At 40.5% G+C, this 16,044-nt stretch overlaps 1 non-coding gene across 1 annotated transcript; it reads right to left on the bottom strand.

Annotated features, from left to right (window-relative positions):
- Nucleotides 1–11,946: 11,946 nt before the first annotated feature.
- On the bottom strand, nucleotides 11,947–12,021 carry Trnat-ugu. Its single transcript has one exon. It is a non-coding gene; the product is annotated as a tRNA-Thr (tRNA).
- Nucleotides 12,022–16,044: the final 4,023 nt, after the last annotated feature.

A 16,044-nucleotide genomic window follows, 5' to 3' on the forward strand; every position in this document is an offset into this window, starting at 1 on the left:
AGACTTGACTGGTGACATGGCAGAAGAACAAACATCAGTCGATAGGGAAGAGATAGCGGGTTCAGTATTACAGTCAAAATTTGAAAGAGCTTTGGGGGACTTAACGTCCGATAAGGTGGAAGGGTTGGATAACATTCCATCGGAATTTCTAAAATCATTGGGGAAGTGTTAACAAACTGACTATGTAGAATGTACAATACTGGTGATATACGATCAGACTTTCGGAAAAACATCATCCACACAATTCTGAAGATACCAAGAGCCGACAAGAGCCGGAATTATCGCACAATCAGCTTAACAGCTCATGCATCCAAGTTGCTGAAAAGAATAATACACAGAAGGATGGAAAAGAAAATTGAGGATCTGTTAAATGACCATCAGTTTGGCTCTAGGAAACGTAAAGGCAGCAGAGGCAGTTTTGACGTTACGGTTAATATTGGAAGCAAGACTGAAGAAAAATTGAGACACATTCATTGGATTTGTCGACCTGGATAAAGCGTTCGACAGGAGAAAACGGTGCAAGATGGTCGAAATCCTGAGAAAAGTTAATAGAAATACGGGTAATTTACAGTCTGTAAAAGAGCCAGAGGGAACAGTAAAACTGGAAGACCAAGGACGAAGTGCTTGGATTAAAAAAGCTGTAAGGTGAGGATGTAGTTTGCGCCGTTGCTGTTCAATCCAAACATCGAAGAAGCAATAAGGGAAATAAAAGAAAGGTTCATGAGTGGGATTAAAATTCAGGATGAAAGGGAATCAATGATAAGATTCGCTGGTGACAAAAATATCCTTAGAATTACAGGACATGTTGAATGTAATGAGTAGTCTAATGAGAACAGAACATGGACTGAGAGTAAATCGAAGAGAGACGAAAGTAATGAGAAGTAGCAGAAATTGAGAACAGAGGTAAAATTAACGAAGTTAAGGAATTCTGCTAGCTAGGCAGCAAAATAATCCATGATGGACGGAGAAAGGATGACATGAAAAGAATACTAACATTGGCAAAAAGGGCGTTCCTCGCCAAGGAAAGTCTACTGGTATCAAACATAGACTTTATTTGAAGAAAAAATTTCTGAGAATGTATGTTTGTTGCAAAACATAGTGTGGCAGTGAGAGATGGACTGTGGGAAAACCGAAACAGGGGGACTCGGAGCCTTTGAGGTGTGGTGTTACAGAAGAATGTTGGAAATTAGGTGGACAGATAAGGTAAGGAATGAAGAGGTACTCGCGGGAAAGAAGCATACGGAAAAAACTGACAAGAAGAAGGGACGGGATAATAGGACTGGTGTTAAGACATCACGGAAAAACTTCCATGGTAGTAGAGGAAGTTGCAGGGGGTAAAAACTATAGGGGAAGACAGAGATTGTGTACGTACAGGAAATAATTGAGGACGTAGATTGCAAGTACCACTCTGAGATGAGGTGGCCTCATGGGCGTTGTTCGTGTCGGACTGCATCAAACCAGTCACAAGACTGACTATGGTGGAGGTGGTGGGTAGTGTTTAACGTCCCGTCGACAACGAGGTCATGAGAGACGGAGCGCAAGCTCGGGTTACGGAAGGGTTGGGAAGGAAATCGGCCGTGCCCTTTCAAAGGAACCATCCCGGCATTTGCCTGAAACGATTTAGGGAAATCACGGAAAACCTAAATCAGGATGGCCGGAGACGGGATTGAACCGTCGTCCTCCCGAATGCGAGTCCAGTGTGCTAACCACTGCGCCACCTCGCTCGGTAGGACGTAACCAAGGTAGAGCTAGTGTTCGGTGTTTCAAGAGGCACCCGTATCGAAGATTTATACCACATATATGGAAAGTGGAAAAACATCATCCACTAAGTGACAACACGGACGAAAGTATGACTCGATTGATCGTGACAGACGGTCATGGAAGAGGACTGTGACGAAAAACAAGAGAAAGACAGCTGTGAAAGTCACTGCAGGACAGAATAACGCACTCGTGAACCCTGTCAATCGAAGAAACACGAAGGGAGCTCCATAAGCAGGGAACTGCAGGACGAAGTGGAATTCCAAAAAATGTGTGTGAAATCTTATGGGACTTAACTGCTAAGGTCATCAGTCCCTAAGCTTACACACTACTTAACCTAAATTATCCTAAGGACAAACAAACACACCCATGCCCAAGGGAGGACTCGAACCTCCGCCGGGACCAGCCGCACAGTCCATGACTGCAGCGCCCAAGACCGCTCGGCTAATCCCGCACGGCGTGGAATTCCAAAAAACTTGTTAGCGATGCAAATCTCCGTAACAGTAAACGTGGTGCCGCAGCCGCAAAGCGTGGTCTATGGTGCAACGGCAGAAAGTGATTTGGTCGTATGAGTCTTGTTTCATGCCGTTTCCAACTTCTGAGCAAGTTTAGGTCCCAAGAGTGAATCATGGCGGGGGTTCGGTGATGATTTGGACCGCCACATCGAGGTAATTCGGTAACTGTTTTGTTCAAAGACCGATGCAGGTACTGCGGCGACTGCAGCCGTTTGAAATGCACATAGTTGACGACATATTGATGTTTTAAGTTGGACCATGCGTCGTGCCATAATAGCCTAATGATTTGGCGACCGCTCGCAATCAGCGGGAAATCCGAATTCGAGTCCTGGTCCGGCACAGATTTTCATTGTCCTCATTCCATTGTACAGCTGATGGTTGTCCATTTTCACAAATACAATTTGTATTTCATAACGGCTCTAGTTCTTGGCCGAACGAACTTCGCATCGTACTTCTGAACAACATAGGCACTGCTGTATCGTAGCTTACTTGGCGATAAATAATACAGTTTAACTATCAAGAAAATTTTAAGCTGACCTATTTTGAAAATCGGTGAAGTGGGAAAAACGTGTCCCACGAAAATAACTATCCGTGGTTTCATGTGAATTGGTTCAAATGGCTCTGAGCACTATGGGATTTAACATCTAAGGTCATCAGTCCCCTAGAACGTAGAACTACTTAAAACTAACTAACCTAAGTACATCACACACAGCCATGCCCGAGGCAGGATTCGAACCTTCGACCGTGGCGGGCGCGCGTTTCCAAACTGAAGCACCTAGAACCGCTCGGCCACGCCGTCCGACGGTTTCATGTGAACATAGGACTTTCAGAGTAAACCTTTTTCATTTCACATGGTGTTATCAGGATGGAAATTACGAAAACAATGTACATCAAATCAGTACTAAAACGCCTGACAGTGAATAACATAAAATATAGCACAAGAGTATACAACATAATATTTGAAGATGATTTCGACATACTAGATGCCAATGTTTTCTGCATTATTCTGGGGCACATGACTCCCATTGCATACGAATTATGTACAAGCCAGCTGAATTACTGAGGTGTGTAATAATGTTTCAAAACTATTTCTATGATATATAAGAAAACACAATTAGTTTCTTCAGGCGTTCTTGAAGTGGAGAAGAAAGTGATTTGATCCAATTTTCGTGAAACAGGCGCTCTGTGCCAACTATAAACACACGCCGCCCCATTTGATCACTCACAGTGTAAGTAGCCTGTTTATATGTTTCTATGTTAGCAGTGCTACAGGCTGCATTAACAGCACTGAAAGCAAGAAATTAAGTACGTACTGTAATATTCAGCAGTTTCAGAAATAAATAAAGAAGTTCCAACAGCATCTACACTACTGGCCATTAAAATTGCTACACCAAGAAGATGACGTGCTACAGACGCGAAATTTTACCGACAGGAAGAAGATGCTGTGATATGCAAATGATTAGCTTTTCAGAGAATTCACGGAAGGCTGGCACCGGTGGCGACACCTACAACGTGCTGACATGAGGAAAGTTTCCAACCGATTTCTCATACACAAACAGCAGTTGACCGGCGTTGCCTGGTGAAACGTTGTCGTGATGCCTCGTGTAAGGAGGAGAAATGCGTACCATCACGTTTCCGACTTTGATATAGGTCGGATTGTAGCCTATCGCGATTGCGGTTTATCGTATCGCGACATTGCTGCTCGCGTTGATCGAGATCCAATGACTGTTAGCAGAATACGGAATCGTTGGGTTCAGGAGGGTAATACGGAACGCTGTGCTGGATCCCAACGGCCTCGTATCACTAGCAGTCGAGATGACAGGCATCTTATCCGCATGGCTATAACGGATCGTGCAGCCACGTCTCGATCCCTGAATGAACAGATGGGGACGTTTGCAAGACAACAACCATCTGCACGAACAGTTCGACGACGTTTACAGTAGCATGGACTATCAGCTCGGAGACCATGGCTGCGGTTACCCTTGACGCTGCATCACAGATAGGAGCGCCTGCGATGGTGTACTCAACGACGAACCTGGGTGCACGAATGGCAAAATGTCATTTTTTTCGGATGAATCCAGGTTCTGTTTACAGCATCATGATGGTCGCATCCGTGTTTGGCGACATCGCGGTGAACGCACATTAGAAGCGTGTATTCGTCATCGCCATACTGGCGTATCACCCGGCGTGATGGTATGGGGCGCCATTGGTTACACGTCTCGGTCACATCTTGTTGACATTGACGACACTTTGAACAGTGGACGTTACGTTTCAGATGTTTTACGACTCGTGGCTCTACCCTTCATTCGATCCCTGCGAAACCCTACATTTCGACAGGATAATGCACGACCGCATGTTGCAGGTCCTGTACGGGCCTTTCTGGATACAGAAAATGTTCGACTGTTGCCCTGGCCAGCACGTTCTCCAGATCTCTCACCAATTGAAAACGTCTGGTCAATGGTGGCCGAGCAACTGGCTCGTCACAATACGCCAGTCACTACTCTTGATGAACTGTGGTATGGTGTTGAAGATGCATGGGCAGCTGTACCTGTGCACGCCATCCAAGCTCTGTTTGACTCAATGCCCAGGCGTATCAAGGCCGTTATTACGGCCAGAGGTGGTTGTTCTGGGTACTGATTTCTCAGGATCTATGTACCCAAACTGCGTGAAAATGTAATCACATGTGAGTTCTAGTATAATATATTTGTCCGATTAATACCCGTTTATCATCCGCGTTTCTTCTTGGTGTAGCAATTTTAATAGTCAGTAGTGTACATATCAACCCCTTGGTCCGTTGTACTTTTCTCCATTTCAGGAAGCATCCCGCTACATCGCAACACTTCACAGATATGAGATCAAACTGCGATCAAAACTGCATGTTACTTTAGTGGGACATACGTATCCCAAGAACCGAGAAAGGGTTAACAGGCAGACTTATGTTATGTTAGCAATTTTCCGGCACCTTCTTGACACACTGATGTGTTGCCTAGGTCCAGGACCATTGGATGGGAGTGAATTAATTTTAATATCAACCAATTAATTAATTGAAGAAAGCCACATGTTGGCTTAAATTGGTTAAAGACGGGATCGTTGTGTTTAGCTCTTGGCTCCAGACACGCCAGTGCTACTAGTGGAGACGTTTTTCTGGCGAGTGTCACTCTTCTACACGCCTAGTCTAAGCACCAGAGAGACTTCCCGCCGTTAGACCAAACAGCCGCAGGAATTTTTAGTGCTGCTCAGCTGCCTCCCTGTGGTAAAGTTAACTGCAGGAACTCAATTTTCTCAGAGAAGACACTCCGCTGTGCTTCATGAGAGACCAAAAACCGTGGAGAGACGTCCTCTGCTGGTAGGGTAAGAGCAATGTTCGCCTCTTGCCTTATTTGTGGCTAGCCACGACCTGTCCTATACGTTACGTCTGATACGTCATCACGTTCCACGGTATATGGATGTCTAGCGACTGGATGTTCTATTACTTCTTGTTCAATCTTTTTCTTGAGTTATCCGTATTTTCTACGAAAGACCGACGAGTAATCCACAGTTGTGGGTGATGTCGTCCCATGTTTTAACAACGCTATCTCGCAGCTAATGGTATTTTTCAATGATCAATATACGTTTACTGCCTTGATTTACTGCTTGTTTGTTGCTTTTTTGTAGCCTTCCCCTTATCCCTTATTATATTATTTATTCTGGTAACAGGAACGCCTGTAGTAGGATAGAATACAGATGCATCCGCAGTCAAGGTGCAAAAGATCTGAAGGTAAGATTTCTTTTATCTCAAACAAGAAAGTGGTATCAGATTGCACAGTTGCTTCTCTTAATTATTTCTTATCATGTCATCTTACAAGCTCTTCACTGTCTCCATTCACCTTGTCATTACTTCTACTCACAAGGGGCTTTTCCAGTCTTGGTAGTAAACGTGGGAGAAATTGTGTATAATCGTTAAGAAAAGTCTCGTTTTTGACATCATTGCAGTATTTCATTGTTTCATTGATCTCCAGCGTAGTGTGTTAACAAATTAACACCCACGCTCGCAAAATGTAAAGAGAGCTACCCTTCACACAGCCTCCACGATAGAATTTTATCACTTGCTGACCAGCAAATTCGCTCAAGCGCTCTGTGTTTCTTCCGCTTCACCAGATGTCACAGAAACCTGCACTTGCCGTAGGACTGCCTACACTTCACCCCTCACTAAGCCCACACCAAGATATCACTTATCTCTCAGGACTCTTACGCTCAGGTGAGGATCCAAAGAGGAAGTCATTGGGATCAACCCCCCTCCCAACAAACAAAAAACTAGTGGAAGGATTTATGTTTTTGCATATACCATTTTCCAAATTTTACAGATAACTTTCGAAGAACTAAGCAGCATGAAAAGTAAGAGTCTTGAAAATGGAAACTTAGAACTACGTACAGGAAACTATGCACGTGCTTGAATCAGGGCCTGCTCACGTTGACGGACTTATGGCCTGGCCAGTGTCATTCCAGCCAAGCAAAGCTGTGTGCTTATGGATTGACTATACCTTCTGTCAGTTACATAATCGATATGAAGTCCGCTGGTAGAATTGGCTAAATCAAAGGATGCTGTGTAAGGGAAGGTGGAAAAGAAAAAAACTGAAATTGAGAAAAAAAATTGAAAGAACGACCAAATATTTTGTGAAATATTTTGTCTCTAAAGTAAGAAATAAAATAGATTAGACAAACATTTGACATGCCTTTGAATGATGCTCTGAGTCATGTGTAGTACATGAGACTGCACAATGTATGCAGTCCATCAGGTAAATGTCCTCTAACATACTTTAAAAACTTAACATTCTAAGTTTAATACTGAAATTTAAATTCTCAAATGGCATCTCACTAGCTGCACATGATTTTGAGTAGCATTCAAAGGCCCATTAAATCTTTCTCTGTTATTTTATTTATTTCTTTCAGCCAAGCAAAAAAATTTACGATTTTCTCCATTTTTATTTCAAATTTTTTAAACTTACATTTAAATATCATATGAATGTAATGTTTTATGCACAAAATAGCTAGGCCCTGAAGATATAAACTTTCTGTTCCTAAAATATTTCAATCCTACCTCAAACCACAAACTAAGTTTCTCATACCCTGATTACTTTCACGGAATTAAGTGTTTTGTTGCAAAACTGCACTGCATTCCAGTCCATTTGATACACCATTTGTCCGTTTCCCACTCTTCGTTTGGCTATGAGAATTCAGACAAAATCCGAAAACCACTTGTGTAGTTTCTAGGAAGTCTTTTTTCACTTCTCTCAAATATTTTTAAAAAAAGTGTAATGTAAGTGGAAAAGGCGGAAAGAATCGCATCGCCCTCCCCTAAACATGCTCATATAGTGATACACTACAGACCTTGCAATGCTTAGTGAAATACTGGCAATAGTGAGTGTACGCTATGATTTTATATTACAAGATTAAAAAGGCTGTGAGAGTGTGCTACTGTTACAGTTCTGAAATCAGTTGCACACCACATAAATTACAACTCTTCAGACGAGTGTTTTTCACAGCACATATTTCTCTCAATTGCAATTTCTTTGGTGTTATACAATACCTCTGTATTAGGTGTTAAAGTAAACAAATTATTATTATTACTATCATTATTATATTAAAAATTTATGTATTTTATTGTAAGGATTATTAAAATTGCAGGTATAGGTGTGTGTGTGAATACCAACAAGTTAATAATTGGAAAATGGGGCAGACAGTAACACAATGTGTCCCTCTCCAGAGTCAAACGTGGGATGCAAGCCTGCTCATGCTAGCACGAGTGAGCATATTGTGTCTTTGATTGCCTTATTACTGACAAGTCGTTAAGCCTTATATTACCTATAAGAGTGTCAGTAATGATGCCGTTGTGGAAAGGAAAGTACCACTATTGGACACTTGTAAGAAATTGCAGAAAACGGAGGACAAAAAAATATGATGACGTCTGTAGCACAGAAAAAGGACCTGTACATGATAATTCCCTTGATACGTAACAATCTGCACCAAAATTGTAAAAAATTGATTCGTGTTACAGAAAGATTATAACAAACTGTCCATGCCAGTGAAATTATAAAAATTTACACATGTTACAACAAAAATATAACTTACTGTGGAGCTAGGTCACTTGTGCTAAGTATAGAATCCAAGATGGTCACACATAAAATCAAGATGGTCGCTTGAACTAAGTATAAAATTCAAGATTGCCACTTGTCCTACTAGGTTTCCCCACAGTGGCATGTGATGTAGGAGCTATTTATAGCTGAGCTGGTTTGCACATACAGTGTTACTGGCTCAAAATAGATCTTTCAGTTTCTGTAATGCCGGAGTCATCACACCTCCATACTGTCCACTCAACATGTAAACGCAACTGTCATTATTAATACACCACAGTGAAAGGCTGATCTTCATTTAAAATCATTACGGATCCACCTGCACTCAAGTGGAATAAAAAATATGCTCAAACGGTCAAATGTTAATTATTAACTCCCTCGATGTTTATTATTATTCTTATTGTTATTATTCATTGTGTTATGTGTACATATGTGTTTTTATGGTTTTCACTTCTTTACCATCAGTGCAACAGCTCCATAATGCTGTGTCTGATACTGTGGAGCAGCGTGCACCACAGTTTCCAGAAAAGCTCCGTTATGCAGCACCTGATACACTGGAGCAGAAACCAAGTCAATACGCAGAGGAATTATTTTCAGACTAAATAGATAATCAGTCTCCAACGTCCACACAGACTTTTGAGCCACAGCACTGCATAGTACTTCAAAAAAGAATGTTCTGTCATTCCCCACAGCATACAAGCTGAATGCGTGACAGTAAACATGCTGCTGCAGGCATTTAATCATATCGAGCGTTCAGTGTAGCGATAATGTTTTAAAATCTACTATTTAGTGACTCTGAATTAGTCTTACCAGACTATGAATGGAGTCAGTTACACATGAATTCCACACAAATAAATGTAATGTTGAACGTTCACACAGTTGCTGTGTTGCTGGATGGCCGTACAATATGTGCTGGAGACCACCTGGGAACAGTGGAAATATACAACACCGAGAATAGCATGCAGCGCATTCACATTTAGATATCTATATTCAGAAACTTCGTGTATACTAGCTGAGCCACTCAGCACGTGATGGATGAGCATATTGAGTGGTGCCCTATGTCCATAGACTTTATAGAATAAAGTCTTATAGTACTTGCCTGCTGTAACCCTCGAGAAGAAGAAGAGTTCATTGATATGAATTTTGATGAGGGCTATGCATCGACATGCAGTATATGCTGTGCATCAACATGCAGTATTATGTATCATGCATTATCATCAGTTTTAGATGTCGATGGAGAATTATGTACATTTTTGGAACAGTACTTTTTAGCCGAAAATTACAATCGATAAAAGGCTGTCACACTCTACAGTGTGTCCCATTAAACCAAACCTCCAACGTGTTGAATAAAGCGTATAAAAAGACAGTTATTTGGAAAATGCTGCAGAGTGGTGTTTAGGAACGATATAGAAAAAAGAATGGCATTGGTTTAACAATACAGTTACAACAGCACTTTTCCTGATGTCTTGTGATGTACCGGTTTTTGGAGCTATTTATAGCTTCCGTAGCATCCATGGTTATCAGATTTCCCCCATTCTCAATCTCCCTTTACCACTCCAAGCCATCAGGGTAGGAGATTACTGGATATAAGACTAAGCAGTCAATCCACCTAAGTAAATCATTTCAGACTGCTATTGTTCAACAATACTAATCAAGTGACCATCAAGGAATCGAAATGTATAATGTCAATACAGCACCTGACATAGACTTCGAATTCGCAGTAGAAGCAGAGAATCTCTGTCAGCGTATAAAAGTGCAGTTCACTGATATGGAGCGGGATCAGCTGTAGAGAAAGTAGAAATACACAGAGGATTGCATGACAGCTTACTACAGTCAATTCCATCGATACAATGGTATCTTCAACAGCAGTAGCAGTGCAGCCCTGCGTCAACATGTTTCAGGGGAGGAAGTGGGTATGGTTAAGATCTCAAAACACAGCACAGAGCATGTATTTAAGCATCTAAATGACATGAAAATGTATGGCTTACATATTGCAATATGGTTCGCCACTGACAGACTTATATTTAGCAAACATATGTTAAACACTTCTTCAGTAATGTTGTCAAGCATGTGTTGGAAAATAGTTCATGAGCAGGAGGAGTTAGACAAGTGTAAAAGTGTGTGTACATGTGTTGCAGCTAAGCCTGCTAGTATTGTTTCTATAAACTGAAATTCCATACAAGTGGAGTTTACAGGTGGCATATCTAAGTCTACTAGTGCTCCAATTGGTTTGAATACAATGCAAACTGAATTTAAAGTATGTAAAAACATATTACAGAGTGATGATTGGAAGTGGTGTAAAAATTTTTAAAAAATCACAATGTTTTGGTGATAGTGATTTATTTTCTAAACAAGGTACATAAATGCATATTAAATATGTGCAAAAATTGTATTAAAACATATGTAATACTAAATAATATTTTTACAGTTTGTAATATGTTTTATTCCATCAAACGTAATACCTATGAGTCTTCAAACTTCAGTTGTTGGAGAGACAGTCTTAATAGTTCATTCATTTGCAGTGTCAACGAGAGAGACTACACTCAAGTTGTTGCAGTGTAGAGGAGATTTAGTACATTTTGCATGAAATGAAACTGAACACTTTAACTTTTACAATGCCAGAGATGGGCATCACATTTTGTTCTGTTTCAGCTGTTGTTGGACTTAGCAGAATAGACATAATGTGTGTGGTCATTACAAGCCTGCCAGTTAAGGGCCTATTCCTGTATGAAACTGTTTCAGTCAGTTACCATTAGCTGGTGGATTTTAATGTAGGTAACCTATTTTTGGTTAAGAATCTAATAGCTTACTGCTTAAGCTCTAATTCCTACACTTCTTGATTCCATATAAGTTCGTTTTCACTCCACAGATGTATAGTGACACAAGAGGAAAGCGATCACTGTAAGATTTTCAACTCCAAGTTATGTTATCCACTCATCGTCACTGAGGCAGTTAACCAGACACTGTTTGTGCTTGCTGCGAGAATGTGACTGCTGAAATATTAAATTATGTACAGGTGAACGATACAACATGTCTGTGGGAGGACAGCTGCCCCACTCAAGTGCCAGTCTTACGCATGGGGTAGTACAATGTGGTATCAAGCGCACTACCAGGATCATACAGTGAACAACCAGGACATCCTGAACACAGTACCCAGACTACCTGATGTATAGTGTGAAATCCCCAAATACAATGCCCTGATCGCGCAGTGCAAGCTGTGGTATTCAGATGCGATGCCCATCACGACATGGAATGCATCATGCAAGTACTAAGTTATTTAGTAAAGTGAACATTGTCTTTACAGTTGCAGGCTTTCACCAGCCATTTGTAACGAACAAAATGAAATATATAAAACTTCCGTATGATATCTCTCATATCTATTTGTATCAGAATCCTAGAGCATTTGGGAATAAGTATGGGTCCCACAAACATAGTTCCATTGTCAGCCTCTAATGGCCATGATATTTCGACCAGAAACCAAGTCACATGGAATGCTAATTAAATCAATACCCTACGCTGTCGACAGGCGTTGATATACATGAACAGGGACAGTCGAAAATGTATGCCCCGACCGGGACTCGAACCCGGGATCTCCTGCTTACATGGCAGACGCTCTATCCACCTGAGCCACCGAGAGCACAGAGGAAAGTGCGACTGCAGATAATTATCCCTTGCACGCTCCCCGTGAGACCCACATTCCCAACTTGATGTCCACACACAACATACGTAGTGCCCCTGCCCGTTACACTCATTACTCGCGGCACACAATCTTACCGAGTTTGGGCAATATGTGTGCATCCGCCGGTTAGCCTTAACTATATGAAGATGGTATCTGTTCTCTCGGACATGTCCGAAAGAACAGCTACCATCTACATACAAGTCATATGGCGTCGTGCTGTACGGTACGAAGGAGTATGGGTCAGAACGCCTTCGCCCAGCTGTTGCCGCCTTTCAGACCTTGAATCCACTACTTATCGTTCAAATAGCTCCTAAATTGACATCATGAGACTGAGCGCACTCTGTTCCAGTCCTACCACTAAGGAAAACTACCGGGTCCTCCGCATAGCCGTCAGAAATGCTGACTACTTGGCTACAGAGGCAGCCTTCTGCCAATATACACCATGCAAGCTGCCACACATGGTATTTTCAGTGCCATGGATGGATGACACCAAGTCGAGTCGGTTTTTCTAGACTTTCTAAAAGTTTTTAATACATCGATCTCTTCTTCTTTTTTTTTCAAAAAAAGTGTTGCTGTGAGACGTCTAACCAGATTTTCGACTGAATCCAAAATTTTCTAACCACGTTACATTAGATCTAGTGTCATCCAGAAGCAATGAAGTAGTATCCAGTTTGACCAAGGGGTGAGTAATTCGACCAACACCATTCACAGCATATCTTAACGGCTCAGCAGATACTAATTGCTACAACCTCTGACTTTTCGAAGATGCTCCAGTTATCTGTGAGGAAACACTATCCTGCAGAAATAGCAGTCATAGCAAAATACCGGTTTGGTGCACAGATTTGCAGCTCGTTCGTAGTACAAGGAAATGGTAAGTTCTGTGCTTCAGCAAACCTATCACGGAATCCTTGAACTGCAGTATTAATGAAGTCACAATTGGAGAAAGTAATCACTAACAAATACTTGGGAGTAAAAATGTAGAAATGTATTAAAGCGCAATGGTCATACAGAATTTTAGGAGTAAAGGAACAGATATTGTAACTGCTGCTTGAATATGTACCTGTTTAGTGTGTTAGTTGTTTTTTTCTCTGCATCTAATAGACTTCCCACACACATGTCACAGAATTTACTACCTGATGCTTTCCGCATGGTCATAACTGTGGCATCAAGTGGACTATGCCTGTCAATATAGACCTTTCGTTTTGCGTCCGCACGTCCACGCTTCAGCTTGAAACGTCCCCTTTGAAAAATTTATACACGACTGTGCTTAAACTGACACACAACATATTTTTAGCGCAACGCAATCTGACTTTCAGAAATCCCTACAAAAGAATGGACCTGACTAACATTAAACTATACCTTTCAGAAATCACTTACCTCACAAAAATCTTCATTACTCGAACTACTGCAATACAGCGAGTGCCACTACTGCCAGCTAAATAAAAGATTCAAACTACGGAAGACACTAACTACTGATAGGGATAGTTAGCAAATGAAAGATATTAATAGAGAACAAACAATGTATTTACCTTAATAGTCATAATATATATAGCAGTTCATGACAAATTACAAAACTCCACCATCTCTCCCCCCACATCCACCACTGCTGGCGGCTCACCTCGAACTGCGCAACGCTACGCGCTGTTCACACCCAGCTGCTGCTGCCCAACACTACAATGGCAGACAACAATGCAAACTAGCCACAGACTGCACACAGCACAGCCAGTGATTTTCATATAGAGCGCTACGTAACGTTGCCAATAAGAAAACATAAACAGCCTACTTACATAGCCCCATGCTCCCCACAAAAAATTTTACAAATTGTTTTGGGCACTGGGCAATACATATTTGTTAAAATTTTTCATAATCGTAATTACAATAACAAAGAAATCAAATACACACACTTATTGATACAATGTTGGTCAAAAGCTAAAATTTTCTCACAGTCCATAAAGATAGTCCTGATCATTCATCATAATAGTAATTACAGTTTTTTTTTTTTCACAAAGTCTCATTAGTAAAAAAAATTGCACCCGGAAGTAGTGGATTTCCATGCAGTCTTGAAGAAGTAGTGTTGTCCTTCCAACGGAAAGACAGTGCTGACTCTTGACATGCTGACAGGTGATGGGCCACAACAGAGCAAACCCACAGCAGAGTCATTCGACGTTTTGAAGAATATTGGTAGGTAGGTCATCACAGAGCAGACCCACTGTAGTCCTGGTAGAGATTACAGTATTGGTGGGCCACCAGAGGTGCAGACCCACTGCAGTCTTTGTAGAAATAATGGTACTGGTGAGTCAGCAAAGGTGTAGACCCACTGTAGTCCTTGTAGAAATGGCCAGCAGCCATCTGTTGTGACTGTGCAGGTGCACAATCACCATTGAAGAGTCTTGCGGATAATATAGCAAGTCCATAACCAACACTTGTGCACTCACAAAGTTTTTGGAATTGTCCTTAGAACCAGCAATGCTGTTATCCAGTCCCTTGCTGAATTATTAACACACGTGCAAACACTAACAGTCCCTACTTCTCACATATTGTCCATATACTATGACCAACAGAAATGTATGCAGTGAAATGTAACTTACAAGTTGCTTAATTTGATGAACTGGTGTCAATTACAATTTTATAACATAAGAAAACAATAACAAAGGTACAAAATACATCATTAAAGAACATAACAATACAGATAACATTTGTAGTACAGGCTTTACAAAAGAATCGAACTAACATATACATCATTGTTACAGGAATTATGACATAAGTAAATACATAAAAGATCAGAATAGCTTTGGAAACAACAACTTCACATATGAGCATTAAAACAAAACAGAATAAATAATATCTAAGCATCTTTACAAGATAAACAACATAGTATTTGAAAAATTCTACAACATAAATCTTATTAGCTAAACACTTAAAGACAGGAAAAAGACAAATACACGATGGTACATACACACATAGCAAAATAATACAAAAGGAAAGGACAGGGTTTGTTTTACTGCAGTATTTTGCATGGAGATCTCCCTTGGTTCATCATTATTCCCAAAAGTCCTATCTATACCTGCTTTCTGTACTTTTTTTCGTATAACTTCTCAATGCATTTCTTCCAATTCATTGCAACTCATTCTCTTATATAGTCTACCCCCTCTTAAGCTAACTTAAATCTACTGAGCTCAGATATATATACCAAGGGACGAGGCAATGCAGCAGTACATAAAACAAATAATACAAACAGCAATGAAAAAAATGGAAATTGTCAAAGCAAGCTACAGTAAATCTAAATTACCAAGCAATTCAACATTACAACTAATATGAGGCAATGCGCAGCAAACAAGAAAAATAAATCTGGCTTAGCAGAGTAACACAAATTAAAATTCAGTAGCACTATGCCTGGCAAACAGCAGAAGCAAAAGCAATAAATTAAATCTAAACATGACAACGCTCAAGCAGAAAAATATTACAGTAAAGACAACAATGCAGACAAGGGAAATGTATATTCACATCTTAATATCTAAGTAATTAAAGTGGTGCACCACAAGAAGTTATTCTACCAAAAAATTTACCAAGTACTTGAAAAGAAAATTATGAATGCAGTTCCTGTGAAGGTAAATGTCTTTTTGTGCTCCCTCATTTTTTTGAAAAAATTATTATTTACTCGATCTGTAGACAGAAAATATTTATATTAGTACATCTGTAAAATTTTATTTTAACCAATGCTGCAGTGCAGCTAGAAACTAGATATTAAACAAAATGAGTAAATAAATACATAAAGCAAGCCATATGGCATTTCTCTCAACAAGCAAGACAATAGCCGTGAAATGTTTCTCATTGTTTCATTAGGCATTTTAGTAAATATCATAAATTAAGAGCTCCACAGTGTAATCATACGTTTTCAAGTTCAAGCGTGTCGTATTTGCGATGCTTTCTACAAAGGAATGTCAATAGCGAGGATAATGGCCTCCCCTTTTTTTTTTTTTTT

Source organism: Schistocerca piceifrons, chromosome 7 (assembly GCF_021461385.2).
Source record: "Schistocerca piceifrons isolate TAMUIC-IGC-003096 chromosome 7, iqSchPice1.1, whole genome shotgun sequence".
NCBI lineage: Eukaryota > Metazoa > Arthropoda > Insecta > Orthoptera > Acrididae > Schistocerca > Schistocerca piceifrons.